Raw genomic sequence first — 27,933 nt, 5'->3', positions numbered from 1 at the left:
TTCCCCCCTTATTCCACCCAGTGGAGAAAGGAAACATTCTGATTGAACTGATGGGCATGGGGTTGGATGATGTAGTCTGACCTGAGGAGAGAAAGTGGAGAGGGATGTAATCATTCTTCTCCCCTCTAGTTTTGTGCCCCACTATGAGTTATGATCCCCTCAACCTAGTTCCTCTCCAACCTATGTGAAATGGAAATTGAGGGAACCTTGAAAATTTTAAAGTACACACTCTTTAGCCACTATTCAAAGAACCAGGAAGCTATTTCAAAAGTAATGCCTTATTGAGAAAGAAAAAAAAGAACTTATTTAGAGGAAAATGTATTTTTATTTTATTTATTTATATTTATAGGAAAATGTAGACCTCAGGTTAAATGACATCATCCTGATACATTCATCCCATCATGTTCCAGTTTTCCTGAAGAGGTGGGTATCCTCCAAATTAACCTTTATAGAAAATGGTCAAAGGTTGAAGTCAGGTTTTAATCTTTGTATAAACCTTGAACAATTTTATGATATACTGTGGGTGCAGGACTGAGTGGGAGATTGCTACTTCTGACAAGACACTGTTGTGTTTTCCAGAGCTTCTATCCCACCTGTTCTCCCTCAGACAGGCACCCCTTTCAAAACACATTGAACAGGCTGGGCTAGTAAGAGTTGAAGAGACTAAGAATGCAAATTAAAGTAGCCCAAGATTGCTTATGAAAAAAAAAATGGGACAAAAATATTTATAGCCATGCTCTTTGTGGTGGCAAAAAAATGGGAAAATGGGGGGGTGTCTATTGATTGGGGAATGGCTGAACAAATTATGGTATCTGATGGTGATGGGATATGTTAAGGGAGAATTTTAGGGTTGTTGACTGAATATAATATATTAGTGGTCGCCAGGGATTAAAATTCAATCCCAATAAAATACTCAAGTCAGATTGGGATTTTTATGGTGGTTTAATTACAATAGAAGGAAGAAATTAATAATAAGAAGAAGAGGGAAAGGGCATAAGATTTTCTCTGCTTTGGCCTAAGCCAAGGGGAGTTCAGAGGCCTTAGCCAACAGGTCTTCTCAGAAGATTAAATCTAGCTCAGCTTCCAGACACAAGGCCTCCTCTAAAATGAGGGGCCTCCTCAGAGGATAGTGCCTTCAGGAGGTCAAGGAAAGGGGGAGTCAGCCTTAATCGCTCACCAAGGTAGATTCAAGGAAATGGCATCACCTGGACCACCCTACAGAGTTCCTCCCAGTGACCTCCACTGCCGAAGTCTACCAAACTGCAAACATGCCAAATGCCACCAAAAGTTCCCAACACCACAGAGCAAGATCACAGGAAGTGACAAGAAATATATAGGCAATTCTTTAAATCACTTCCTGTGTCTCACATGTATCAATGGTGGTTTAAGCTTTGCTTAAGACAGCCCAGGGGGTCAGTCAGTTGTTTCTGATTTGTCACTTGCTAGCACATGCTGGTCATAGGCCATCCTCCCCTACAATTAATTCTTAAGTGGGGGTGTATACATTCTTTTGTTGCTAGAATTCTAAAGACTAAGCAGGGTGGAGTAAATCTAAAATTCACAGATACTATTGTGCAGAAAGGAATAATAAAATGGAGGAATTCCATGTGAACTGGAAAGACCTTCAGGAATTGATGCAGTGAAAGGAACAGAACCAGGAGAATCTTATACACAGAAACTGATAGATTATGGCACAATCAAATGTATTAGACTTTTCTACTAGCAACAATGCAATTACCCAGGACAATCCAGAGGAATTTATGAGAAAGAATACTAACCACATAGAGAGAAAGAACTGTGGGAGTAGAAAAGAAGAAGAAAAACATTTAATTTTTCTCATGGTTCAATGGGGATATGATTGGGGATGTTGACTTTAATTGATCACTCTGTTGCATATATGAATAACATGGAAATAGGTTTTGAACAATCATACATGTATAACCCATTGGAATTGCTTGTCAGCTCAGGGAGGGGGGAAAGCAAAGGGGTGGGAAAAATCATGAATCATGTAACCATGGAAAAATATTCCACATAAATATATTAATTAAAAAAAAAACCGGGGAGTTGTAAAACATAAAAGAGGTTATTAGCCTAGTCTCAGGTTCATAAAATTGTTTTGCCTCAGTTTCCTCACCTATAAAGTGAAATAGAGAAGGAAATAATAAGCCACTCCAATATTTTTGCCAAGAAAACACCAAATCATGTTACAAAAAGTTAGATATGACTGAAAAACAACTTACTTAATTAACCTGTTCCTTTGGTCATCTTTTCCATGTTTTCACCAGTAGCTAATAGCAATAGTGATTACTATAGTTTGAGATCTAGTAACACTATGCCTTCTTTATTCTCATTGTTTCGTTATTAGCTTTGATATCTTGACATTTCCTTTACATGAATATTGTTATTAGTTTGTCTGCTTCCATTAATTAGTCTATTGGTGGTTTGATCGGCATACCACAAAGTCTAATTTAGGTAATTTGTTTTTGTTTCACTGGAATGACTCATGAAATAATTTTGTCCGAGAGCACAGTCAATTTTTATAAAGTTGGCATGCAAAGTTAAATAATACAGGGGTAAGTCGGTGGCTGGGTAAATAGAGAGCCAGACCAGGAGACAGGAGTCCTGCTTCAAATCTAGCTTCAGAAACTTTGTAGCTGTATGATTCTCAGCAAATTACTTAACCTCAATTATCTATACCCTGTCACTATTCTGTCTTGGAAAAAATACTTGATATTGATTTCTAAGTCAGAAGGTAAGAGTTTTTCATTTTTTTTTGTAAAGTTGAACAATATTCACGTATCTTTTGAGTCTCATTCACTAATAGACAAAATTCTATCATTTCATTTTATGATAATTTGCTGAGATTCTTAATTTCTTCTTTTCCTGTTAAAATGTCTAATTTTGAAAGATAACTTCTATTAAGGAAAACAGAATAATGCTTACAGCTGTGGAAAATGCTGACTAGTAATTCATGTGCTATCATGCTCTGCTTGTGGCAATAGTGATGGATTTTAGCTGTCTTTATATATGTAATACCTTATAGATAAGCAGGAAAGCCTGTATTTACTTCCATTGACTTGGCATTATTGTTTTGTCATTAATTATATTAATAATGTGTGAATTTTCTGTTCTGTATTTAATCCGACTTCTATTTCTGTCATTTTGGTCTTCTAATTTCTTAAAAATGACCAGATATTGTCTACATTTTTTATATTAGATGTTTCCCTCTCCTCTTTATTTTCTTTGCTTCTAAAGCATCTTTAATAAAGGTTTTGATTGATGAGGAATTGTTTTTTATCATCTGTACCACTTTAACCTATTATATTTTGAAAACCTAGTGATTATCATTACTGGTTAAGAGTCTAGAATTATTGGTTGCCTTTAGTTGAATAATTTAGCATTTAGCTTGTCTACTTTTTATACTGGTAATATATTAATATAATCTTCCATTAGTTTTCTAAAGATCTTTAATGATTCTATCAAGTTTCTTCTACTATGATGGTTTTTCATCCTATCCTTAGTATTACTCCTCAACAGCTCTTCTCCACCTTTGTGTCTTACCATGGCAACTGTTGCCATTTATACAGTGGTACACCAGTCTTGAAATGTATTTATATTTTAATTTTAGCTGAAGGATATGTTCATTCATGGTTGTTTTAGCAAATGCTGTTTTAAAAAATACTATTTAGTATAGTTGTTGTGATAGTTTAATTCATTATGAAAACTTTAAAAAAAAACTTAAAAATCCAGTCTAAAATGCATGTATCTTTTAAAAAATAAGGTGAGACATCAGTGTTATTTTTGACATTTGTTTCTCTGTTAAATTATATTTCTTTAGTTTCATTAATATCTATTTTCATTGACCTCAGGTTTTTCAACATTTTTGTTATTAGGTGTTGGGAAATCCTTAGTAGCTTCTCTTACTACATCATATCCAGTCTTAGAGATGAAGTTATTTCTTATCCTGTACTGGTCAGCAATCCATTGTTGTGTGGCTTGAATATTGACAACAAGCAGAGGAAGCCCTTGCTTATAAGATCTGAATTAATGTATATTCTTGGTTTACTCACTTTTATGGTAAGTGCCACCTGTCCTGAAGTATTTCTATCAGTATTTCTTGTCTGTTTTGCTATAGTGGTACCAGAATAAGAAGGCGTATCAAATGCTCCTTTGATTTCTATTTCAAGCTGATCTCCAAAATGGAAAAGTAAAGTCAGCCTGCAACAAAATACTGCCCTGCTTACTTCTTTTACTCTTACTAGTAGTTACATAATATTAACCAGGATACTAATCCAATCAGTGATGTCATCAAAGCCCAATTTTCCAACATTTCAGAGTTCTTGACAGTCCTTTATAGCTATCAAAATGATCTGAGGAAAAAAGTTGTTCCTACTGTGTATCACCCTGGCTTGCATTCATATTGTTGTTACCTATGTCCTTTTTCCTGCTGTAGGTTGTTTTTGAGGGGTTGTTGTTACTGTTACTGTTTTTGTTGTTGTTATACTATCATAGAATAAACATGGGAAGATGACTAGATTAAGGAGTGACAAGGCTTCTTTTTAAAACTTTTTATAGAATTTAAAAATTTTTTATAGTCATAAAATAGGACATTCCTGGTGAGAGCATCAGTATGAGCAAAGTCACAGAAGCAAGAAGGATTCTGGCAAATTCATAGGGCAGTGAAGCAATCTTTCTGCCAAAACAGATGGCATGTTCTTTGGAGAAACAAATTTAGATGGGGCCACATGCTAGAAATCCCTTATTCAAATATAGGAAAGGGCAGGTGGGCAATGTTAGCTTTGGGCACATGTTCCAAGATGACTTGTATAAAATTACAAATCAGAAGAAGTGGCTCATGACAGACTACCACCTCCATTTTTCCTCATCTCTGACTCCCTTGAAGAAACTCTTCAATATTTATCTTGTCAACAAGAGCCTTTATGTCAACTTCTGTCTGTCAGAATCTCCTCATGATGCTACCTTATCTGTGTGTGTATACCTAAAAAAAGTTCAGTACTCCAGAATTGTCTTCTATAACTCCAACTCTAATTTTCTTACAGGAAAAAAATAGGGATCAGCAATTTGGAGCCCTAAACTAGTCCTGAAGTGCAAGGGACAATTACTGAAACTACATTTGCACACAAACATTATTATACTATACTCAAGTAGGATAAAGTTTATTTCAGATTAATAATTTTAAATGACAACCTGGAATTGACCCTACTCATCTGATTTTATTTAAACACATTATATTTAAACTCTTCTATGGCCAGTAGTAATCAGATGAAAAAGGAAAAATAAATGTGAGTCCAAATTGCCCTGCAGTAAGTCTGTACAACCCTGTGGAATATGTCTTTCTTTCCCTGGTCTCGTGACTGGCATGCAAGAGCAGGCTTTTAATACTTGGCAGGTGTTATTGGTTCTGATCCATTTTTCACTCCCCCTTGTGTGAAGTTTGCTTTTTCTGGAGCTGAATCAAATGTGTTGCTGCCCCATCCAGTTCTCTGCACTGTATGAAAACACCAAAGCAACCCGATGTCTTGAAAACTCCCCTCAGCTGTTCAGTCTCCATGTCAAAAGTGGGCTTCCCATCTGCCACTATTTCTAACACTACTTGAATCTGCTACAAGGACTGAAGTTGTCTCATTTATGGTTGACATTTGTTATGAAAAGTGTCACAAATAGAGGAAAAAGAACACCAACAGTGCTAAGAAGTTTCTAATTGTTTGCTGCACCACTATTTATGTATATTCTTAAAATGCTGTGATTCAGGATAGAAGTGAAGGAATTTGAATGTTAAACACACATATATGCATGCAAATGAAGGCCTTGTCTACAAACCACTCAATGGAGGTTCAGCATTGTACAATTTTACATAGGCAAACTAGGCTGGAGTAGGTACAGCTTTCTAATTTAACTTCCTTTTATTCTGCCTATTCACCAATAGCACCCTTGGAATGATAGTTAAGTCATTTCAGGGCCTTACAGAATCCTCCTTTGGGGTACAGCAATGGATATAAAGTGGATGATATGTCTTCTGCCCTCTGACTCTTTTCATTTTGTATGCCTCTTAGTACTCCTCTTAATGTCACTGCTTCCTTGCTCAAGGACCCAAACTAATTCTATTTTCCTTGTCTCAATCAAAATTTGTTTTCAAGAAAGGAACAAAAATAACTTCCCATTATGGGGTAGATGACTAAGTCTAGGTTGAATGAATCAGTCAAGAGTCTATGATGTATAAATGTGGTGGAATAATATTCCATTGAATTCTATTGAGAAATTATAGCTCTGAGGAAGGCATTATGGAAGGTAGTTTGGTGGTAACTGAAGGAATGGTAGGAGGAATGCTTGGATATACTTGATGTGAAGAAAATAATTTATGATTCTTAAAGTGCTATATGAATGTAAAGCATGGTGATGGTGGTGATGATGCTACAGGATGTCAATAATTTGAATAATTTGACATATTTCCCAAAAAAGTAACCCTAGGTAATTATGTGATATTTCTTTATGACTTCATCTTACTTCCAACATTAAATGGCCTTATTGGGCTTTTCATTTAAAGCTTAAGTATGTTAGGAATTTGATGTCAATTTTCAGGATTATCCTAAGTATTTAAATTTCAAAATGTATTTAGTATTATACTATGCATAAATGATAAATGCTCATCTATGCTAAACAAAAAACACAACCTGATTTTGTCATTGACTATTAAAATTATTCTATTGTATCGATAAGGAAAAATTTTAGTATTTCAGTCTATTTATATATAAAACACAAAGAATAATGATTATTCTCTTGGAAGTAAATTAATATAATTCTTGAAATAGAAATATAATTTATTATATAATAATATAATATTATTTATATATAATATAATATTATTTCACGTCTCAAATAACTTCACTGAAATTATACTCATAATATTATCAATTTGAAGGTAAAAGAAACCTTTGAGGTTATGAAGTCCAACCTCTGAATTTCATAAATAAGAAAACAGTCCCAGAGAGATTGAGTGATTCATTTCTAGTCATTCATCTATTAAGTATCTGAGGTACACAAAAAAATTCCAAGAACAAGATATAGAAATGTAAATTCTATTCACAATAATTCTAGACAATATAAAATACCTGAGAACATGCCTATCAAAACAAACCCAGCAACTATATAAACACAATTACAAAATAATTTTCACAAAAACAAAACCAGCCCTAAATAATTGGGAAAATATTAATTGTTCATAGATAGGCCAAGCCAATATAATAAAAATGAAAATCCTACCTAAACTAATATACTTATTCAGTTCCATTCCAATAAATACCCAAAAATTATTTCATAGAGCTAGAAAAATAATGAAATTAATGTGGAAGAATGAAAGGATAAGAATATCAAAGGAATCAATGAAAAAATAATGAAGGATGGAGGTCTATACATACCATATTTTAATATATTAAAAAATGATGATCATCAAAACAATCTAGTACTGGCTAAGAAATAGAATGGTAGATCAATGGAACAGATTAGGTAATGAGCAAAGGAAAACTGAATCAAGCTCTGGACTTTCTGCCACTCAGATGGAACAAAAAGCAGTTGGAATATTAGAGAGAAGATATTGACAAGAATGACAGTTGGTGGGGGGAGGAGAATTTAGAGAGTGGCAGTTGGTCTAGAGGTTCTCTTTCCTGGCCCTTGGATGGAAGGAGCCTCTTTCCCTGTCTCTGGATAGAAGTACCTCTATTCCTGGATTTTCCCAATTGTGTGCTCTACCTGGATTCTTGTGATTGTGTCATCGAACACAAGGGTTTAAGGGTAGTGGTTTGAACTGTAAGGCCATTCTTTAGGGGTGTTATCCCAAAGAGACAGGCCCAACCAGCTCTGAAATTCAGAACTTTTTTTTTTTCTTCTTGCTGACTACTGCTAAAGACTTTAGACTTAAGAAAAGCTAGCATAGATTAGTATAGACAGGCATAAAAGAAATCCTCCACCAGCCTGCAAGGCCTGGCCTCAGCTCAAAAGCTGAGAGAGACTCAAACCCCAATCTAGGGAAATCCCAATTCCCTCTTCCCTGATACCTTCACAACCCAAACTTGTTATTAAACTTCATCTTTATTTAAATAAACCGCAATCAGATAAGAGGACTGTCATTTCAAGGGAACATAGAGGGAGCTGAACCTGAGGACAGCCATTCAACCATAACAATCCTTATTGGATCCCTGCTGGGCAATGTTGGTGGGGGGCTTGGTGGGAGGCTTGTCCCTCAAGGGGTTCGTGCATACCTGCTCTGGGGTATCTTCAACAACACTCAATAGAGAAGATCTCCCATTAGGGGATCAGATTTGGCCTATTTCTGAGGAACCCCATTTTAAAAAGATAACCTCTCAGCAGGCGATATCTCTCTCCTTTTACCTCACCAGAAGCCATATTCTCTCTATCCCTACAACTCCTCCATTCCCTGTTACAAAACCTTTCTTATCCCTTGTACATCTTCAATCCTCTACAATTCCTTTAACTATTACAGTAAGAAATACACAGTAATTAATGTCCAAAGGAATTTAGTGTTAGAAAAACCCAAAGATCCAAGCTTTGAGGAAAAGAACTTACTATTTGTAAGGAGCTGCTAGGAATAAAGGAGAACAGCATGAGGGAAACTAGGCAATAGATCAATATCTCACATAAAATAAGTCAATAAAGTAAAAATAGATACTTACTCTAGAAATAAAAGTTGATACCATAGACAAATTAGAGAAACACAGAAACGTTTACCTATCAGACTTCTATTTAAAGGAAGAATTTATAACCAAACAAGATATAGAAAGCATTAAGAAAAATGAAATGTATCCCTTCGAATACATTGAATTAAAAAGGTAAACTAAATAGTGCAAATAAAAGTAAAAGGGGAAAAATAAATTTTGGGAAAAATTATAGTAAATGTCTTTGACAAAGACCTCTTTTCTCAAATATATAGAGAAGTGAGCTAAAATTATAAGAATGTAAAGCTTTCACCAGTTAATAAATTGTCATAGGATATGAATAGACAATTCTCAGAGAAAGAAATTAAAATTACAGTAATATGAAAAAATGGTACAAATCAATATTGTTTAGAGAAATGCAAATTAAAAACAACTCTGTTTTACTGCCTCTCTCCTATCAGATTGGCTAAGCATGACCAAAAAAGAATATGACAAATGTTGTAAAGGATGTGGGAAAATTGGGATACTTACACTGTTGGTGGAACTATGAATGGATACTACCATTCTGGAGAGCAAAATGGAATCAGGCTCAAAGGCCTAAAAAACTTTGTGTAGGCCCCAGTAAAATCACAGTCATAGTTTAGAAGTAGTCAGACATGTAGCTTCACACCTCCCCAACATGACAATTTAATTTAATTCCTCCCCAAATACTAAATGTCCTTCCAAGAAATTACTGATGCAGGAATTCTATGAGAAATTATATTAGATGGTTACATACTTACCATTGATTTATTATCCTATAGAAAACTCTGGTTAGAGCCACTGAGGTAATCTAAATCCATTGTCTCCATCTTGTAAATCATTACTAACCATTGTCCCTGCAAAAGGCTTACCTAATCCCTTAGCCTACATCATTTCCCCTATAAAGTATTGTAACCACAGAAATGTGGTTTGCCAAGACTGTGAATTGCCAAAATTGTAAAGGTTTCCGCCAAACTGTAGAGATAATTTTTAGTGTCTTGATTTTAAATCTAAAATTAAGTGGTCACCATGGGAAAATTCCCAAATATGAAAATACCCAAGTCAGCTGGGTTTTATGGAGATTTTAATTAATACAAATGAAGGAATTAAGGGAAGGGGAGAGAGAGAGAGAGAGAGAGAGAGAGAGAGAGAGAGAGAGAGAGAGAGAGAGAGAGAGAGAGCGAAAATAGTAGAAAGGGCCTAGGCTAAATGACCTAGTCCTGAGACTAAGGGAGAGCCAGTCAGTCTTTATTACTCACCACAAGATTGTCTCAAGCAAGCTCCAGTCTTCCACTGAACTCCTGAACTGAGTTCAGAGCTCCAATTCAGCTTCCAAACTGAACTAAAACCAAACTAAACTAAATTCTCCTTTTAAAGAAATTTTCTCTTATGTCACCTCCCCTAAATTTTCACATCTACCAATCACAGTAGAGGCTTTTTCCCCCAGGACTGCCCATTCTTAATTCTCATCACTCTTTAGTTCTCACCTTCTCTGGTTACCACACCTCTTTTGTTAAGCTTATCTTTTGTAAGTTGCTTGACCTTTTAGTGATTAATTTAACCTTTATAGATACTTAACACCCTTTTGTATTAGATCTATAAATAGACCTAGCTTAAGGTTCTAGCTTTACTATAAGTATGAGTTAGGGACTCTCATTGTTCAATCAGGAGTTTACAACTTTATATCTTCCCCTAAGGCACTGTCTGAGCAGGGTGGAGTAATTTTAAAAGTTCTCAATACATTCCTGACCAAGTACCTCCATTGTTATAATAAGGTAATAGCTCAACCAAATCTTCTAAGATATAGTCTGAGCAATTTTAAGATTCACAGTATGTACCCCCAAATCATTAAAGTTTGTCACTGATCAGCAGGAGGACTCTACATGTCTGTCTGTCAGTCTGTCAATTTGATCCTTCTGTAATCCCAGAATCATTTCTCTCATCCTGGATTGTTAACCCATGAATAATTTGTCGAGTAAATCTTGATAACTTTGCATACACTTTGACTCAGCAATACCACTACTGGATCTGTATCCCGAAGAAATTAGAGACAAAGGAAAAGGACCTTCCCATACAAAAATATTTTTTTTCACAATTCTATTTGTAGTGGCAAAGAATTGGAAACTAAAGACTTTGCTATCACTTAGGGAATGGCCAAACAAGTTGTGATATTTGGTTGTAATGGCATATTACTATGCCACAAGAAATGATTAACAGGATGAATTCAGTTTCTATTTTGTTCAGAAATATCAGGGCAGTTTTCTTGCTAATTTCTTGTATTATGATTTCTAATTTTTTTTTTTGAACAGGGCTTTCAGGTGGCCCAATACTTCCTAAATTGTCTCTCTTGGATCTATTTTCCATGTCAGTTGTTTTTTAAATGAGACACTTTATGCTTTCTTCTGTTTTTTCATTCTTTTGATTTTGTTTTATTGTTTCTTTATGTCTCATGAAATCATTAGTTTCTAGATGTTTGATTCTGATTTTTGAGGCCAGATTTCCCTCTGTCAGCTTTTGGGTCTTTTTTTACATTTGTTTCATGTCTTCTTGCATTGCTTTCATTTCTCTTCCCCATTTTTCCTCTGCCTTTCTTAATTGGTTTTTCTTTTTGAGTGCTTCCAGAATTTGTGTCTAATCCATATTTTTCTTTTATACTTTGCATTTGTTTGTTTTGCTTTCACCTTCGCCTTTCACTGGCCCCTATTCTTTACAGTTAGGTGCTTTTTATGATGTCTGCTCATTTTTCCTTCCTTTTTTATAGATAGGTTCTGTTCTCTGGGAGGTTAGGGTATTCTCTAAAACTCCAGTCCTTCCTTGATGCTACCCTTAGCTTTGTTTCTGGTTTTCTTCTAGTTTCAGTTCTTCCAACATGGTATGATGGCCTGGGGTCTGGGAGCTCTGAGGGCCACCTCCAACTGCTGATTTAATTAACCCATTAGATGTTGGTAGCATAAAAACTTGCCTCTGGTTTGTGCATAAGCATTTGGTCTTACTCTGAGCTTGATTAGGTCAGGGACTCCTTAGCCTCAGGGGCAGGTGAAAGTTTTTGGTCTCACTGTATACATGATTTTATTAGGCATATAGTTTATTGCTCTGTCCCAGAGGCCTTGCCCCGAGCTTTCAACAAAAAGATCAGGGCCTCCTTTAAGTCCTTGAACTACCCCAAACTGGGATCTATGTCCTTGTCACAGGCCCAGACTGGGACTCCTGGCTTTGCTCTGGGCCAACACAGATTAACCCAATTCAGGACAGACTTTGCTGAGCTGGGATTCCAGACTTCATAAAAGGTGTAGAATTTCAAGGGGTCTGAATTTGTTGGACCTCTATTTGCAGAGTCAGGGTCTCAGGGTCAGGATATTGACTTGGGATTAGGTTCTGAACCTGGAACAGCAGATGTGGGGTTGGGATATGTGGCTTGCTCTTATCTTTTTCTTCAATCCTTGCAGTAGCCTCTTGCTGACTGTACTAGCCTCACACCCCAATGCCCCAGATATTCTCTGGCTACTCTTTTCTTGAAAGTTGTTTCACTCTCTCTCCTTGGTTGTCCTTTCACTCCTGTATTTGTTCTGTGGTAATATTTTAATATTGGTTGAAGAGTATTATCATGATGACTTTGAGCTTCTCTGCTCTACTATGCCATCCAACAGGATGAATTCAGAAAAAAACCTGGAAAAATACATATGAATTGATTAAAAGTGAAGTGAGCAGAAACAGGGGAACAATGTCTACAGTAACAGAAATATTACAAGATGATCAACTGTGAATACCTAAACTATTACCAGCAAAGCAAGTTCCCAAGATATCCACAAGCTACCCAAGATGAAAAATGTTACCCATAGCCAAAGAATGAACTGTTGGTGTCTGGTTGCAGATCAAAATATGCCATCATCCACTTTCATTTCTTTCATGAGTTTTTAATAGTGTATGCAATATTTGTTTTTTGTCTTGGCATGAGGAATTTGGAAATGTATGTTGAATGAAAACAATGGTATAACCTATATCAGTCAATTTACTGCCCCAAGGAAGGAAATGAAGAGAGAAAATCTGAATCCTAAAATGTCAGAAAACAATTGTCAAAAATGTTTTAACATTTTACTGAAATAAATAAATAATAAGACCTCCTACCCCCAAAATAACTCAGGTATATTTTAACAGAGGCTTTTCAAACTCTTAGCCCAGCACTATACTACACCATGGATTATATATATATATAAAACTATAGCAATGCAAGACAAACTCTGCTAAGTCCTAACTAGTTTGAAAGGAATATGCAGACTTAGTGGGCCATTGAATGAATGTTAAAAACGAGCTAGTTTCCAAGAAGCTCATCTCCAAGTGGACAGATTTTTAGCGAATGTTTTAGACACAGCAACTCCTAAAGATTATATTCTAAGTCACAAGGATATTATGTTCTATCTCATTGGAGAATATAAATTGATGAAAAACAAACTTTTGCTGCAAAATGATGAATAAACATCATGTTTCAGACTTTCATTATTTTCACATTTGAGATTTTAAAAGCTTTCATGTATTATAATTAAATTCCAAGGATGTCAATCTACAAACATTTATTAAATAGTTATTTGTGCCATGCATTATGCTAACTGCTGAGAATGTAAATACAAGTAAAAGCATATTCCCTACTTTAAAGGAGCATACATTATAATTGGGTAACTGACTATAAAAGAGAGATGAAATAGGCAATGAATGGAGAAGAAAGTACCCAGAGTGGGTACATAATAGAGATAACATGATCAAAAAGGAATAGATGGCTGATGTGGGTTTCCTCCTTTAAATGGAACTTCTTTTTTTTTAATTTATTTTTTTTAAATTTGGTCAATATAGAACATTATTCACTGGTTACAAAAATCATTTTCTATTCCTCCCTCCCTATCTTTCCCCTCCCCTCCGATAGCTGACACACAATTCTACTGGGTATTACAGGTGTCCTTGACCAGAATCTATTTCCATATTATTGATATTTGCACTAGGATGTTCATTGAGAGTCTGCATCCCCAATCATATCCCACTCAACCCATGTACTCAAGCAATTGGTTTTTCTTTAGTGTTTTACTCCAATAGTTTTTTCTCTGAATGTGGACTGTTTTTTCTCATAGATCCCTCCAGGTTGTTCAGGATGTTGTTGTCACTAATGAAGAAGTCCATTACATTTGATTGTACCACAGTGTATCAGTCTTTGTGTACAATGTTCTCCTGGCTCTGGTCCTTTTGCTTAGCTTCACTTCCTGGAGGTTGTTCCAGTTCCGATGAAATTCCTCCACTTTATTATTCCTTTGAACACAATAGTATTCCATCACTAAGGTATACCACAATTTGTTCAGCCATTCCCTAATTGAAGGGCATCCCCTCATTTTCCAATATTTGCCACCATAAAATGAAGCTATGAATATTCTTGTACCAGTCTTTTTCCTTATTATATCTTTGGGGTACAAACCCAGCAGTGCTATGGCTGGATCAAAGGGCAGACTTTTAGCTCCATTTGGGCATAGTTCCAAATTGCCCTCCAGAATGATTAGACCAATTCACAACCTCACCAGCAATGAATTAATGTCCCAACTTTGCCACATCCCCTCCAGTATTCATTACATTCCTCTTCTGTCATGTGGGTCAATCTGCTAGGTGTGAGGTGATGCCTCAGAGTTGTTTTGATTTGCATCTCTCTGATTATAAGAGATTTAGAACACTTTTTCATGTACTTATTAATGGTTTTTATTTCTTTGACTGAAAATTGCCTATTCAGGTCCCTTGCCCATTTATCAATTGGAGAATGGCTTGATTTTTTTGATTTAGCTCTTTTTAAATTTGAGTAATTAGACCTTTGTCAGAGGTTTTTATTATGAAGATTGTTTCCCAGTTTGTTATTTCCCTTCTGATTTTGGTTACATTGATTTTGTTTTGCAAAACCTTTTTAATTTGATGTAGTCAAAATTATTCATTTTATATTTCATGACTCTTTCTAAGTCTTCCTTGGTTTTAAAAATTATTCCCTTCCCAAAGGTCTGACATGTATACTATTCTGTGTTCACATAATTTACTCATAGTTTCCTTCTTTATATTCAGGTCATTCATCTATTCTGATTTTGTCTTGGTGTAGGGTGTGAGTGGTTGATCCAAGCCTAATCGCTCCCACACCATCTTCCAATTTTCCTAGCAGTTTTTTATCAAAAAGTGGATTTTTGTCCCAGAAGCTGGGATCTTTTAGCTTGTCATATACTGTCTTGCTAAGGTCACTTACCCCAAGTCTATTCGACCGATCCTGCTTTCTGTCTCTTAGCCAGTACCAAATTGTTTTGATGAACACTGCTTTGTAGTATAGTCTGAGATCTGGTACTGCAAGGCCACCTTCCTTTGTATTTTTTTTTTCATTATTTCCCTGAGTATCCTTGATTGTTTATTCTTCCAAATGAACTTTGTCATGGTTTTTTCTAATTACATAAAGAAGTTTTTTTCAAAGTTCGATGGGAATGACTCTAAATAAATAGATAAGTTTGGGTAGGATGGTCATTTTTAATATGTTAGCTTGTTCTACCCATGAGCAGTTAATGTTTTTCCAATTGCTCAGATCTAGTTTTAGTTGTGTGGAAAGTGTTTTGTAGTTGTGTTCATATAGCTCCTATGTTTGTCTCAGCAGATAGATTCCTAAGTATTTTATATTATCTAGGGTGATTTTGAATGGAATTTCTCTTTCTAATTCCTACTGCTGAGATGTGTTGGAGATAAATAGAAATGCTGATGACTTATGTGGGTTTATTTTTGTAATATTTATTGGGAAAGGAAATGGAGGATTGGAAAAATGGGGAATAAATTGAGGTTTGTATGGGAGTATGGAGGAGTTGAGGAGAGAGACGGAATATTGCTTGGTGAGGCAAGGGAGGGAGATGCCACCTGCCAAGAGGAAGCAGCAGGGGTCCAATAAGGTCTGTTTGTCTTTAAATGATTGAACTGAAGTTCAGCTCCCTCTATGCACAGAAAAGATAGCCCACTTATCTGACTGAGAGTTCAAATAATATAAAGTTTAATAACCAGTTGGATTTGAAGGTTTTCCTCAGCTTCAGAGTTAAGGCCAGGCCCAGAGGCTGGTGGAGGGTTTCTCCCACTCCTGTCTACTCTATATCAGTCCTGCTTAGTCTAATTCAGAATCCTAGCAGTAGATAGAAAGCAAACAAGAACAGTTCTGACCTTCAGAAGTAATTGGGCTTGAATCTTTGGGCTGAACCAAGAAAAGCCACACCACACCAGACTGGGCTGAACCAGCGCCTCCCTCCTCCAACACCAGGAAGTCATTTCAACCCAGCAGAAAGGAAGTGCTAGTCACAAGACCCAATTACCATTCCCAGTTGTCCCTTCCCCCACCAACTATTAGTCTAGTTTCCTTTCCACATTTTGTATCCTATAACTTTGTTAAAGTTGTTGATTATTTCCACCAGGATTTTAGTTGATTCTCTAGGATTTTTTTAAGTAGACCATATGGTCAATTATGTGTATGGTTTTCCTGATATTGAACCATCTTTGCATTCCTGGTATAAATCCCACCTGATCAAGGTGAACAATCCTCCTGAACACTTGCTGGAGTCTTTTTGCTAGTATCCTATTTAAGATTCTTCCCTCTTGGGAATGATTTCTCTGAGAGTGAGGTTTAAGTAACCTCTATTAGCACTCTCTTCCTCTCCTTCTTATAAGAGTAATCTTCCCCTTCCCTCACCATGTGTATCTTTGTGTGAAACAGATTATTCTATGTTTTTTCTTCAAGTATCTCTTGGTACCCTCTTTGATTCCCCCCTTTCTCTTTTTTTATATCATCCTACAGTTTTTGAGAGTTACAAATAACATTTTCCCCATATAGTGATTTACATCATTTGATCTAATTGTAGCCCTTGAAGAAGGGAGTTTGAATACAAAGAAAAAAAAACATTTTTCTCCTTTTCCCTTTTTTTCTTATTTACCTTTTCATATTTCTCTTGATCTTTGTGTTTTGATTTCAAACTTTCCACTTATTTCTTGCCTTTTCTTTACAAATACTTGAAAATCTTCTATTTTATTGAATGCCCATACTTTTCCCTGGAAGTATATAGTTAGTTTTGATGGATAGGTGATCCTTGGTTGAAGACACAATTCTCTTGCCTTTCTGAATATCATATTCCAAGCCTTGCGGTCCTTTAGTGTGGAAGCTGCCAGATATTGCGTAATCCTTATTAGTGCTCCTTGGTATCTGAATTGTCTCTTTTTGGCTTCTTGTAGAATTTTCTCCTTAGCTTGAAAGCTCTTGAATTTGGCAATTTCATTCCTGGGACTTGTCTTTTGGGGATTTAGTATAGACGATGAACTCTTTCAATGTCTATTTTGCCCCCTTGTTCAATAACATCAGGGCAGTTTTCTTGGATGATTTCTTGTAGTATGATGTCAATATTTCTGTTCATTATTGGTTTTTCAGGCAGATCAATGATTCTCAAATTGTCTCTCCTTCCTCTCTTTTCCTGATCCGTCACCTTTTCAGTGAGATATTTTATGTTTTCTTTTGACTTTGCTTTAATTCTTACTGTGTTGCAAGGTCATTGGTTTCTAGTTGCCCAATTCTTGTACTTATAAGGCTTGGTTTTCTGCTTTAACCTTTTGATTTTCAGCTATAATTTTTTTGGGTCTCTGCTATAATTTTTTTCATTTTCTTTTTGAATAATTTCCCATTTATCTTTCCAGAAGGCTTCCATTTTTTTATTAGCTCCAATTTAAATTCTTCAAAAGCTTGTGGACAATTTCCATTGCTTTTGGAAGGTTTTGGAGCATTTATTTGGATTTCCTCTTCTGCTATTTCCTCTGTTGTCCGTATTTTTCCTCTGTAAAAATTATCCAAAGTCAACCCCTTCTTCTTGTTTTTCTTGGTGTTGAGAAGTTTTTCCTGGCCTCTGTTTGCCATTATTTTTCCTTCCCTTTCCAGTCAGAAATTTGAGTGAGGAGAGCAGGCTCTGTGTATTGAACTAAGGAGCAAGGCTTTTGCCCAGGGTCTGCGCTCCTCTGCTTTCCCTCCTGTGTTTCAAGTGTAACTACTCTTAGGACTAGGTCCTTGGTGGTCTTGGTCAGCCCCCAAGACCTAGAGGTGACCCCTTGCTTGCTCTAGATGTTCACTTTGCTCACTTGATTTTTCTGGTGCGCTGGCTCTGAGTGCCCAAGGTCTGAGCTCCCCTGCCCACCCACCTGCTTTTTGAGTGTGACTGCTCTCAGGGGTAGATCCTTGGTGGTCTTAGTCAGCTCCCAAGACCCAGAGCTGCTCCTTTCTCGTTCCAGAGGTGCCCCCCGCTCACTCATTGAATCTGGCATGTGCTAGCTCTAACTTTGACTCCATAGGTGGGGTGGGGGGGTGGGTAGGGTAGCTCAGCTCAAGTTTGGGTGGGAGCTTTTTCATTCCCTTGTAGTGTGGAAATGCCCAAGTCCCACGAACCTTCAATTCTGTGCCTTACTGTAAAGTCCCTTCGTTCTGATGAAGATTTTTTTTGGCATCTTTTCAGGTCATCTATATCAGTGGGTGTGAGGAGGGGAAGCAATCCACATCTAGACTGCCTGCACGGTTACCCCAAAGTCCTTAAATGGAAATTCTAATGAAGCCTTCAAACTCAAATCAGGGAGAGGGTCCCTAAGGAAGCGAGAATAATTCTGAAACGTGAATTCCAGCACTGAAATTATATGTTGTGTTGAGGAAATTCTGGAGCATGACTGAGGAATATAGAAGATCTCAAACTGGTGAGAAATGGCAAAAGAGTTGGCCTAGATAAGGAGAAGGAAGTTAATTAAAATATTTGAAATAATTAATAATTTATAGTTCCTTAAGGTTTTTTTTGTTTGTTTTGTTTTTACTTTTCTTGAAATGATTTTATAAAATGATGAAACTGGTACCCTATATGGTTAAATAAATTTCCTATGGTAAAATTGTTAATAAGTGTCAAAACAGAGATTTGAATTTTGTCTTCTGACTTAGTCTCTTAGAAAAAGATTTTTAAAAGTAGCATTATATATCTATACAGTGAACAACATCTATATAATGAGCTCCTTTAGGACAGGAGCCATTTTTATGTCTTTCTTTGAATTCTCAGTCCCTTAATATAGTACCTAATAGAGAGTAAAAACTTAATAACTGGAGGGTTTATAGATCTGAGAAGAGTTAAAGATCATCTCATTGAGTTCCCTCATTTGACAGATGAAGAAAATAAGGGTAAGTAAAGAATCATGACTTGACCAAGGTCACATAGACAGTAATTAGAAGAGATGACATTCAAACACAGATCACTATTTTAAGGTTCCTCTTGGTATTTAAACACTTTAAGCAGTTTCAATCTAAAATGAAAATAGATTAATATAAAAAGGCATATAAAATAATTTCAGCTACTACAAAGACAAAAATACCCTTTTTAGCAACAGAAATGTCAGTGTATTTCTTTGAATTTAAAAATGATATTAAATACTTATATAGTCCTGCCTGAATAATGAGCTTAAGGGCTCAATGACTATTATGTTGAATTTTTGTCTCTGAGGAAACACTATTATGGGATCATAGAATTTCATTTAAAATTCAAAATATATTCTGTGTTTTAGCTCATTGCAAAGTTCATTTAATTTATTGTACACTTCTATAAAAAGAAATTGGTTTTAGACAATCGATTGTTTAAATGTAGAGTATAACTTGAAGATTAAAAGATTTAGAAGAACAAAATAGAACAACTTTGCAATAAATACATTAAATCCACCCAATGCTTCAAATTTTAAATTAAATAGATAATTAAGGTATTGATTAAATGGAAAATAAAACTGAATGCCATGCCCACAATTATGTACTGTAATTTTTTTCAGAATTTATATATGTACATATATATTTTAAAGAAGGTCTGGTTGTAAAGAAAATATCTTATTGTAGGTATGGGGAGACTATACCTTTATATGAGTAAATCATGAACTCAGAAATTCAGCTTGCTTTTGTGGAAGAATAGGAAGAGGAGCTTGTATAGTACCTCTGTCAACATTGATTCATAAACAACAAGATTTTTGTTTTTTTGCTTATTGTGAAAGCTAGAGTAATTGTTAATATGTTTATTGCATCTATGTTTTAGGGCCCCAAAGTCTCTTGACTTCAAACTTTGAGGCAATGTGGCTCAGTGAAAGAGCAATGAATTTAAAGTCACTATAAGAAGACTCTGACTCTTGGCTCTCCTATTTATTATCTACTCGGGCAAGTCACTCACCCACCAGGGAAGTGCTAAGACTGGATAGCCTTTAAGAACCTTTCTAGTTTTCTAACTTCTACTTCAGTCATCTGCAGTGGAGAGCACACCATAACTTAGAATTTCTTTACTCTCTAACTGAAAGGGAATGTGATATAAAAATAACATTTTATTTTATTCTTAAACTAAATTATGCTGAATCTGAAGGATAAAGATTTGATTGGAACTCCACCCATTCCCATGTTCTTACATTTTAATCCCTACATACACTTTTTTGAGCCAGCAACCCAATCCTTTTTGGTATTTTTTGCATAGGACATTCCATATCCTATGTTCTCTTTAGGAGACCTTTCATAGTTCCTACTCTTCTTTTGCTTCTTCAGCATTTAATATGGTGCCTGGAAAAGAGTAAACACTTAAATTCTTGCTTACCAACTGCTCACTAACTGGCCAATAATCTAACTCTTTTGAGCCTCAGATTACACATCTATAATGTGAAGGTTTTGGACTAGATGATTGTCAAGACCCTTTATCTTATGATCTTAATTATATGATGTCCTTTCATTATAATATGGTCTTTCTGCTCCTATCCTTTTACTCATCCTTTACCTATAAATGAGACAATACCCATTGCCATTTTTATGGTCAGATATCTATAGCATCAAATCCAATTTTGGATATCACTCTTTAGAAGACATTTATAGCACATGAGAAGAATCACCATAATGTCATATTATGATGATTATAGCTGAAAGAATTTAGAAATATGAAACTGTAGAAGAAGAGTTTTAAAGTAGGTGAAATTGCTGACTTCAAATATTTGGAATCATAATCATTAAAGAGACTAAACTATTTTACTTTTGTCCTGGAGGCCTGAACTAGAATCAACCAGTAAAATTTAGAGTAAGATTTGGGTTCAAAATCAGTAAGCCATCTACAAAATTAAATCAGCTATTTTAAAATGCATAAATGGACTCTTGGGAAAAGCAAATTCTCCATTGATGAGGATCTTCAAACTGAGACTAAATATCAAGATATTATTGATAAGATATAGGATTTGGACATTTGATGAACTGAAAAATCTAAAATTCTTCCAAATCTAAGATTTCATAATTCTGTCATTTGTTATCCTGACCTCCAAATCTTTTCCTCTCTAGTTTAGTAGTTTATTACTGATCCATGTGTTGTCTTGGCCCTATGGTTAACCATTTCAGTAGTATAGTATCCTTTGATGCAGTGTCCTGTAAGGTATAACATTAGGGGTTATTGACTGAATATATTATACTAGTGGTCGCCAGGGATTAATTCAATCCCAATACAATACTCGTCAGTTTGGGATTTTTATGATGGTTTAATTAAAATATAGGGAAGAAATTAAGAAGAAGAGAGAGAGAGGAAAGAGAATTTAACCTGCTCCAGTCCCGGCTGAGCCAGTCAGGAGTTCAGAGGCCTTAGCCAAGGGGCCTTCTCAATCTAGCTAGGCTACCAGCCAGGAGGGCTCCTCCAAGATGAGGGGTTTCCTAGGAGGACAGTGTTTTAGGAGGTAAAGGAAAGGAGGAATCAGCCTAACCACTCACTAGGCATGCTAAGAATGCCTCTAGGAGTTCCCCAAGCTGCCAAGCCCAATTTCTCTGCAAGAGAGGCTGGAGAGAGGTAGTGATGTGAAATATATAGGCCTTTTTTACATCACTTCACTTTCTGCATCTCACATGTACCAGTAATAGCTTAAGTTCGAGTTAGGTCTGCTCAGAGGGTCTGTCAGATGTTTCTTATTTGTCACTTGCTAGCACATGTTGGTCATAGGTCATCCTACTCACAGTTAATCTTTAAGTGAGGGTGTATACATCCTTTGGTTGCTAAATTTCTAAGACTAAGCAGGGTGGAGAAAATGGAAAATTCACAATCCCCCCTGATGATGATTGGGGGACTAGTTTCTCCACTTGATCACTATACAATCATCCTACACCTCTAAATTTTCTAACTGCAGGTGCATACAAAATTTTCCCTTCTAAGAGTAAACTATAATAGTTAGAGAGAAGAGGGGAAAAGAAGAAAGAAAGACAGCAAAATCAATGTTTGCTAGGTACATTGACAAAAACCAATTAGGGGGCATAAGAGTATACATACATAACCTTCAGTTAAATCAACCACAACCAAAGTTCATTCTAGATCTTCATGATGTAGTGTAGGTTTTTCAGGCATCTTTCTGCAAACTGTTCATTCTCTGTATTTAGGAGTGTGAATCGTAAAACTGCTCAGACTCTACCTTGGAACATTTGGTTAAGGCTATTCCCCATTTTAACAATGGAGATACTTGATCAGGAATGTATTGGGAATTTTAACATTACTCCACCCGTACTTAGGCATACTTTAGGGGAAGATAAAGTTGTAAAACTCCTTTCTGAACAATGAAAAATTCCCTAACTCCTACTTATAGTGAGGCCAAAACCTTAAGCTAGGTCTATTTTTTAGATCTAATACAAAAGGGTGCTAAGTACCTATAAAGGTTAAATTAATCACTAAAAGGTCAAGCAACTTACAAAGGGCAAGCTTAACAAGAGGTGTCAAGTTTTATTCTACTCAGGGAAGGTGATTAACAAAACAAGATGTGAATTAAGAATGGTCAGTCCTGTGGAAAACGTCAACTGTGATTGGTAGATGTGAAAATTTAAGGGAGGTGACATAAGAGAAATTTCTCTTTAAAAGGAGCTTGCTCTCTCAACTTAGAGGGAGTTGGATCTCAGACTAGCTGGAGTAACTGGGCCTCTGAACTTAGTTGGACTTTTGCTTGGGACACAATCTAGCCATTTGGCCTAGGCCCTAGCCTTTTTCCTACTATTTCCTCTTACTCTGTCTCTCTCCCTTCCCTTAATTCCGTCAATTCTACTTATTAAAATCTCCATAAAACCAAACTGACTTGGGTATTTGGGAATATTGGGAATTTTTCCCATGGCAACTACTTACTTTGATAAAAATCAAGACACTAAAATTATCTTTACAGTTTTGGCAATTCACAGTCTTGAAACCCGCATTTTTACGGTCACAGGAGTTAGCAAGCTTCTTTCCTTGAAGATCTTTCCCGAACAAAATATTTCAAAATCTTGAATTTTTATTAAAATACAATATACCCCATGAAGTGGGTGTTGAGAAACACCCAGTTCAGCTCAGGATGCATAGTTGAGTTATGGGGGGTATATGAGTCAATTATCAAAAGAAGAGAAACAAAAACCAAAAACACAAAGAAAAAAATTGAAGTTAAACTTTTGGGAGAAGGAAAAAAATTAAAAATCAGGAATCAAAATATCAAAATATAAAATTGTATATAAAATTGTGAGTAAACAAGAATAAACTCATAATAGACTCTTGTATTAGGGTCCAATAAATTTCTACAGGCCCTATTATTAGTGTCCAATTAAAGTAATTTCTATCCCACAACTCTGTAGGACAGAATGTAGTAATATTTCACTTACCCATTTGCAGCCAAGACTACAGGAAGTTGCCATACTATAAGAGAGAAAAAGTACTAGATTTTTGTGTGTGATAGGGAAGTGTTATTCCCTCGTTTGATTTCACCTTCATTCTCAGGGATAGGGGGAGCCAGGATGATATCCAAATTTTGGTACTTGTCTGTGAGTATTTCACAAAGAGTGTGGATACAAGGAAGTCCTAGGTCTTAACATATGTCAAGCATCTCAAGTCTCGAGTCTCACACTAGGTTCAAGTTCTTTTGTATTGACTTAGAAGAACATTAATCCTATCTGGATTGGTTTCTTTCTTATTGACCTGTGTGCTCTTTTTTGGCACTATTCAGGTTAAGTCTATGCTTCTATGGCACTGTATAGATGAATTCAGGGCTCCTTTTTTTAATCCCATTTTCTAGAAACAGACACAAAACATTAATCACAGTCCCATAACATTTATAAATAAAAGACAGGTTCACACAGTCTAAAACTTTGGTTATGCCTTAATATTATAGCAAGTATATATGTATTTTAAACTTATATTACTGCAGAATAAAAAAATAATATTGATTGTATGTACCTTAAGTACAAGAAATCAGAAAAGGAAAAAATCAAATATTTCAATCAAAATAAAAGAAAAGCAATAATAAAAATAAGGGGAAAAGAGGGAAAAATTCAGGAATTCAATGTGTTCTTGAAAAACAGCATTCACTTGTCAATAGATTATTATCTCTAATGCATGTGATAGGATGCAGTCAATCAGCCTCAACAGAAGATGATCTCTTTACATATGAGAAATGAATCCAAGTGCCCTTCTCTCTGATTTGTATAGATGTTGGAATAGTTAACAATATTTGGAATGGCTCTTCCTAGGAATGCTGAGTTGCTCCAGTATGCTGGAAATTCTTAATATACACCTTGTCTCCTGGGTTCAGGTTGTGAAGTGAAAAGTCTAGTGGTCCAGCTTGTACTGCAGCTCCAGATTCATGGAGTTTACATTGTTTATGCTGCAATTCCTGTATATAGGAAGCAATCGTAGTATCTCCTCCTAATAGTGATGTATATACAGGGGAGAAAAGCTTAGTCTGTATAGGTGGATGTCCAAAAAGCTTCTCAAATGGTGAGATGTGTAGGTCTTCTCCTCTGGGCCTGCTTCTAAGATAAAATAGGGCCAGAGGGAGAATTTCAGGCCATTTTAAATGTGCCTCAGTACATAATTTGCAAATCATAGTTTTAAGTTCTCTGTTCATTTTTTCAACTTGGCCTGAGCTCTAGGGATGATATGGAACATGGAGTTTGGGAGTTATTCCCAAGCATGAATATATCTGATTTAGAACAGGATCAGTAAAATGACTTCCCCTATATGAATCAGTACTTGCTGGCAGACCAAAACAAGGAATAATCTCTTTTAAAAGTATTTTAGCAACTAAAGTCACTGTGGCTCAGACTGTAGGAAATGCTTCCGGCCATCTGGTCAGTTGATCTACTATGACTAGACAAAATTTACAATGTCCAGCCTTTGGCATTGTTATGAAATCTATCTGTAGGTGCTCAAAAGGTGTGTAAACCAGAGGATGCTGTACCCACTTTAGAGGCTATAATAGTTATACCAGGGGATATCCATACTCTTTTGATAGAGTCCCCAATGCCCTGGGTACCAAAGTGACCATTTTTATGAACAGATTGGCAAATTTGGTGATAGAAATTTCTAGGGAGCAGGAGTTTTCCTTCAGATGATACCCATACTCCATTAATCTGTTTTGTTTTAAATCTTTGCTTCCATTTTTTCTCTTCCTTTTCATTATAGGAAAGTTATAAATTTAAGTCATCAGTGGCTGTCAATGTTAAAATTAATTCAGGCTTCTATGGCTGCTAGCTTTGCAGTGGTGTCTGCTCAGTCATTTCCCCTAGAGACAAGGTCAGTACCACCTGAATGGTCAGATCAATGAACTACAGCTAGGTCTTCAGGCAGCTGGATAACAGAAAGAAATTCATTAATAATTTCTTCATTAGCTATAGATTTTCCAGCTGATTTCCAGTATAGATTTCCAGTTAAAAATCCTCTCTGGAGCCATAGCATCCTGACTGAGTGACAAATGCCAAATGCATATCCAGAATCTGTATAAATTGTTGCCTTTTTATCCTTGGCAATTACACAGGCATGCTTCAGGGCTATGAGTTCTGCACCTTGAACACTAATATTAGAGGGTCAGTGAAGCTGACCACTCAGTGGCAAATTCTGTGACTACAGCAGCTCCAGTGTAGCATATGCCATCCATCATAAAAGAAGAACCATCAGTAAATAAGACCAGATCTGGGTTGTCTAAGGGTGTGTCCAAGAGATTATCTGGAGACTTTTCTGCCATGGACACTAGTGTTTGACAACTGTGTAATGGTTCTCCTGAAGTTGGTAAATCTGGAAGCAAGGTGGCAATGTTAAGAGTTGTACAGCTTTTCAGAGTAATATTTTCATTGTTTAACAGGGTTATTTCATACCTTGTAATTCCTTGATCAGAAAATGTCTGTGTTCTATGCCTTAGCAATAATGCTTCTATCTCATGTGGGCACATAATTGTTAATGAGCATCCCAATACTAGATCATCAACAGTTTTTGTCACTAGTAAGGCTGTATCAGCTATGCCTCTAAGACATGGTGGTGCTCCTGAAGCTACTGTGTCCAGCTGGACTGAATAATAAGCAACTGGGCACTGAGTAGGCCCCAAAGTCTGAGTTAAAACAATTGAAGTTACCCCTCTTCGCTCATGTACATACAAAGTAAATGGCTTGTTGTAATCTGGGATGCCTAGATAGGGGCAGACAGGATAGCCTATTTTATATCTGATAGAGCTGACAAGTGTTCTGGCTCTAATTTTAGGGGCTCAGGGATTGAAACCCTTGTTAATGCTATAAGGGGTTTACTAATTTCCCCATAGCAAGGAATCCATTGTATACAAAACCCTGTTGCTCCTAAAATTGCTCTCAACTGCTTCTTAGTGATAGGAACACTTAAATTTTTAATATTATCAATTCATTTTGGAGACATAGAACGGGCACCCACAGTCAGGATGAACCCCAAATATTCTACTTTGGAGAGACACCACTGAACTTTATTTGTTGAGATCTTATGCCCTCTTTTGTGCAGTTCCAAAAGAAGGGGTTTACTATCTTCCTGACATGCTTCTGTGACTGTTGAAGCCAAGAGTAGATCATCTACATATATGATTAATTTGCTGTTTTTAAATTTTATATTTTCTGTGTCTTGCCTCAAAATTTGTGGAAATAAACTTGAGCTTTCTAATTGTTGTATTCTGGTTCTTAAAGACTGGATTTCATCCCTGTCTTTTTGGTCATCCTCCTTATGGTATGATTTTCTTTGGAGGTAATCTTTCATCTTCTTTGCCTCCTCTTTCATTTCCTTTGCCTCATTTTCAAACTGATTAATTTTGGCTTTCAAGACACTGCTATCTGTTTCCAGATGACTTATCTTGCTTTTAAAGTTGTCTTCAACATCTCTTAATTGTGTTTTGAATTTTATTTTGAATTCTTCCAGAGCCTGTATCCAATTTGCTAGGTTTTCTTTTTATTTGCTTGGAGTTCCCTAATCCTTCTCTGTTCCTTTTGCTCTTTGTTCATTGCCTGTATAGAAACTGTCGATTGAAATTTATTTTTTTCTTTTTCTGTTGTTTGCTCATATTTACCCCTTCTTTACTCCTTGCTGTTGCCTGAGCTCTTGCTCATCTCATTTTTTTGTGGTTTTGGGCTTTTCTTTTTGCCTTCACTGTTGGAGTTTTGTTAGTAAATCTCTCAGTTGATTCTGTGGGGGAGGGGTGTTGGAGCTTGAGCTTCTCTTCCCTCTGGAAGCTTTAATGGGATTAAGTCCAGCAGTCTTGGGGGAAGACTTTTGGAACTTGAGCTTCCCAGTACTCTGGAGACTTTGATGGGATTAAGTCTGACTGGGTTGCTTGATGTGCCCTGGGGCCAAAAACCTCTGGAAAGGTGGGGGGACAATATGGAGTGCCTCCTCTGCTGCAACTATGCCTCAAGGTCTGAGCTATGCATTTCTCCTCTATCTGCTTCCACATTGTCTGTGTTATACAGTCTGAGCCAGGCACAGCTTTGCCCACAAGTTACTCCCTCCAGACCAGCACCTTTGCCTGCCCAGAGATTCCAGCTGCCACTGGAAGCTTAGTGCTCTAGTTGGGGGAAAGGTCCCTGGACCTTCCTTCTTCCTTCCCCTTAAACTGGAATGTTCTCAAATTCCAGCTTTTGGGCACTTTCCTTTTAAGTTGAGTCCAGTAGGAGAGTTTCTTGGCTCTGTCTTGTTGTTAGGTTTGATTTTCAGTCCCCTAGGAGCATTTAGTTTGCAATTCATAAGGAAGGGTTTTCAGAGGTCTGAATGTTTGCTGCCTCTATGCTACCATCTTGAATCTGCCTCTCTCTTGCTCCAAAATATGAGATATTCTGATATCTTTAATGTCCCTAATTTTTCAAATGCCATGAAAATTTCATAGAATTTAGTATTCTTTTATATATATA

The 27,933-nt window shown here is 36.2% G+C and overlaps 1 long non-coding RNA gene across 1 annotated transcript; it reads left to right on the top strand.

Moving 5' to 3' along the window:
* The first annotated feature begins 347 nt into the window (after positions 1-347).
* Positions 348-27,933, top strand: LOC103094373 (uncharacterized). The gene is made up of 3 exons (XR_471576.3): positions 348-423; positions 3,894-4,077; positions 18,233-27,933. It is a non-coding gene; the product is annotated as an uncharacterized LOC103094373 (long non-coding RNA).

The sequence above is a fragment of the Monodelphis domestica genome, chromosome 8 (genome assembly GCF_027887165.1).
Source record: "Monodelphis domestica isolate mMonDom1 chromosome 8, mMonDom1.pri, whole genome shotgun sequence".
NCBI lineage: Eukaryota > Metazoa > Chordata > Mammalia > Didelphimorphia > Didelphidae > Monodelphis > Monodelphis domestica.
Note: the sequence above shows the minus strand (reverse complement) of the source record. Positions and strands in the feature narration are given on the sequence as shown.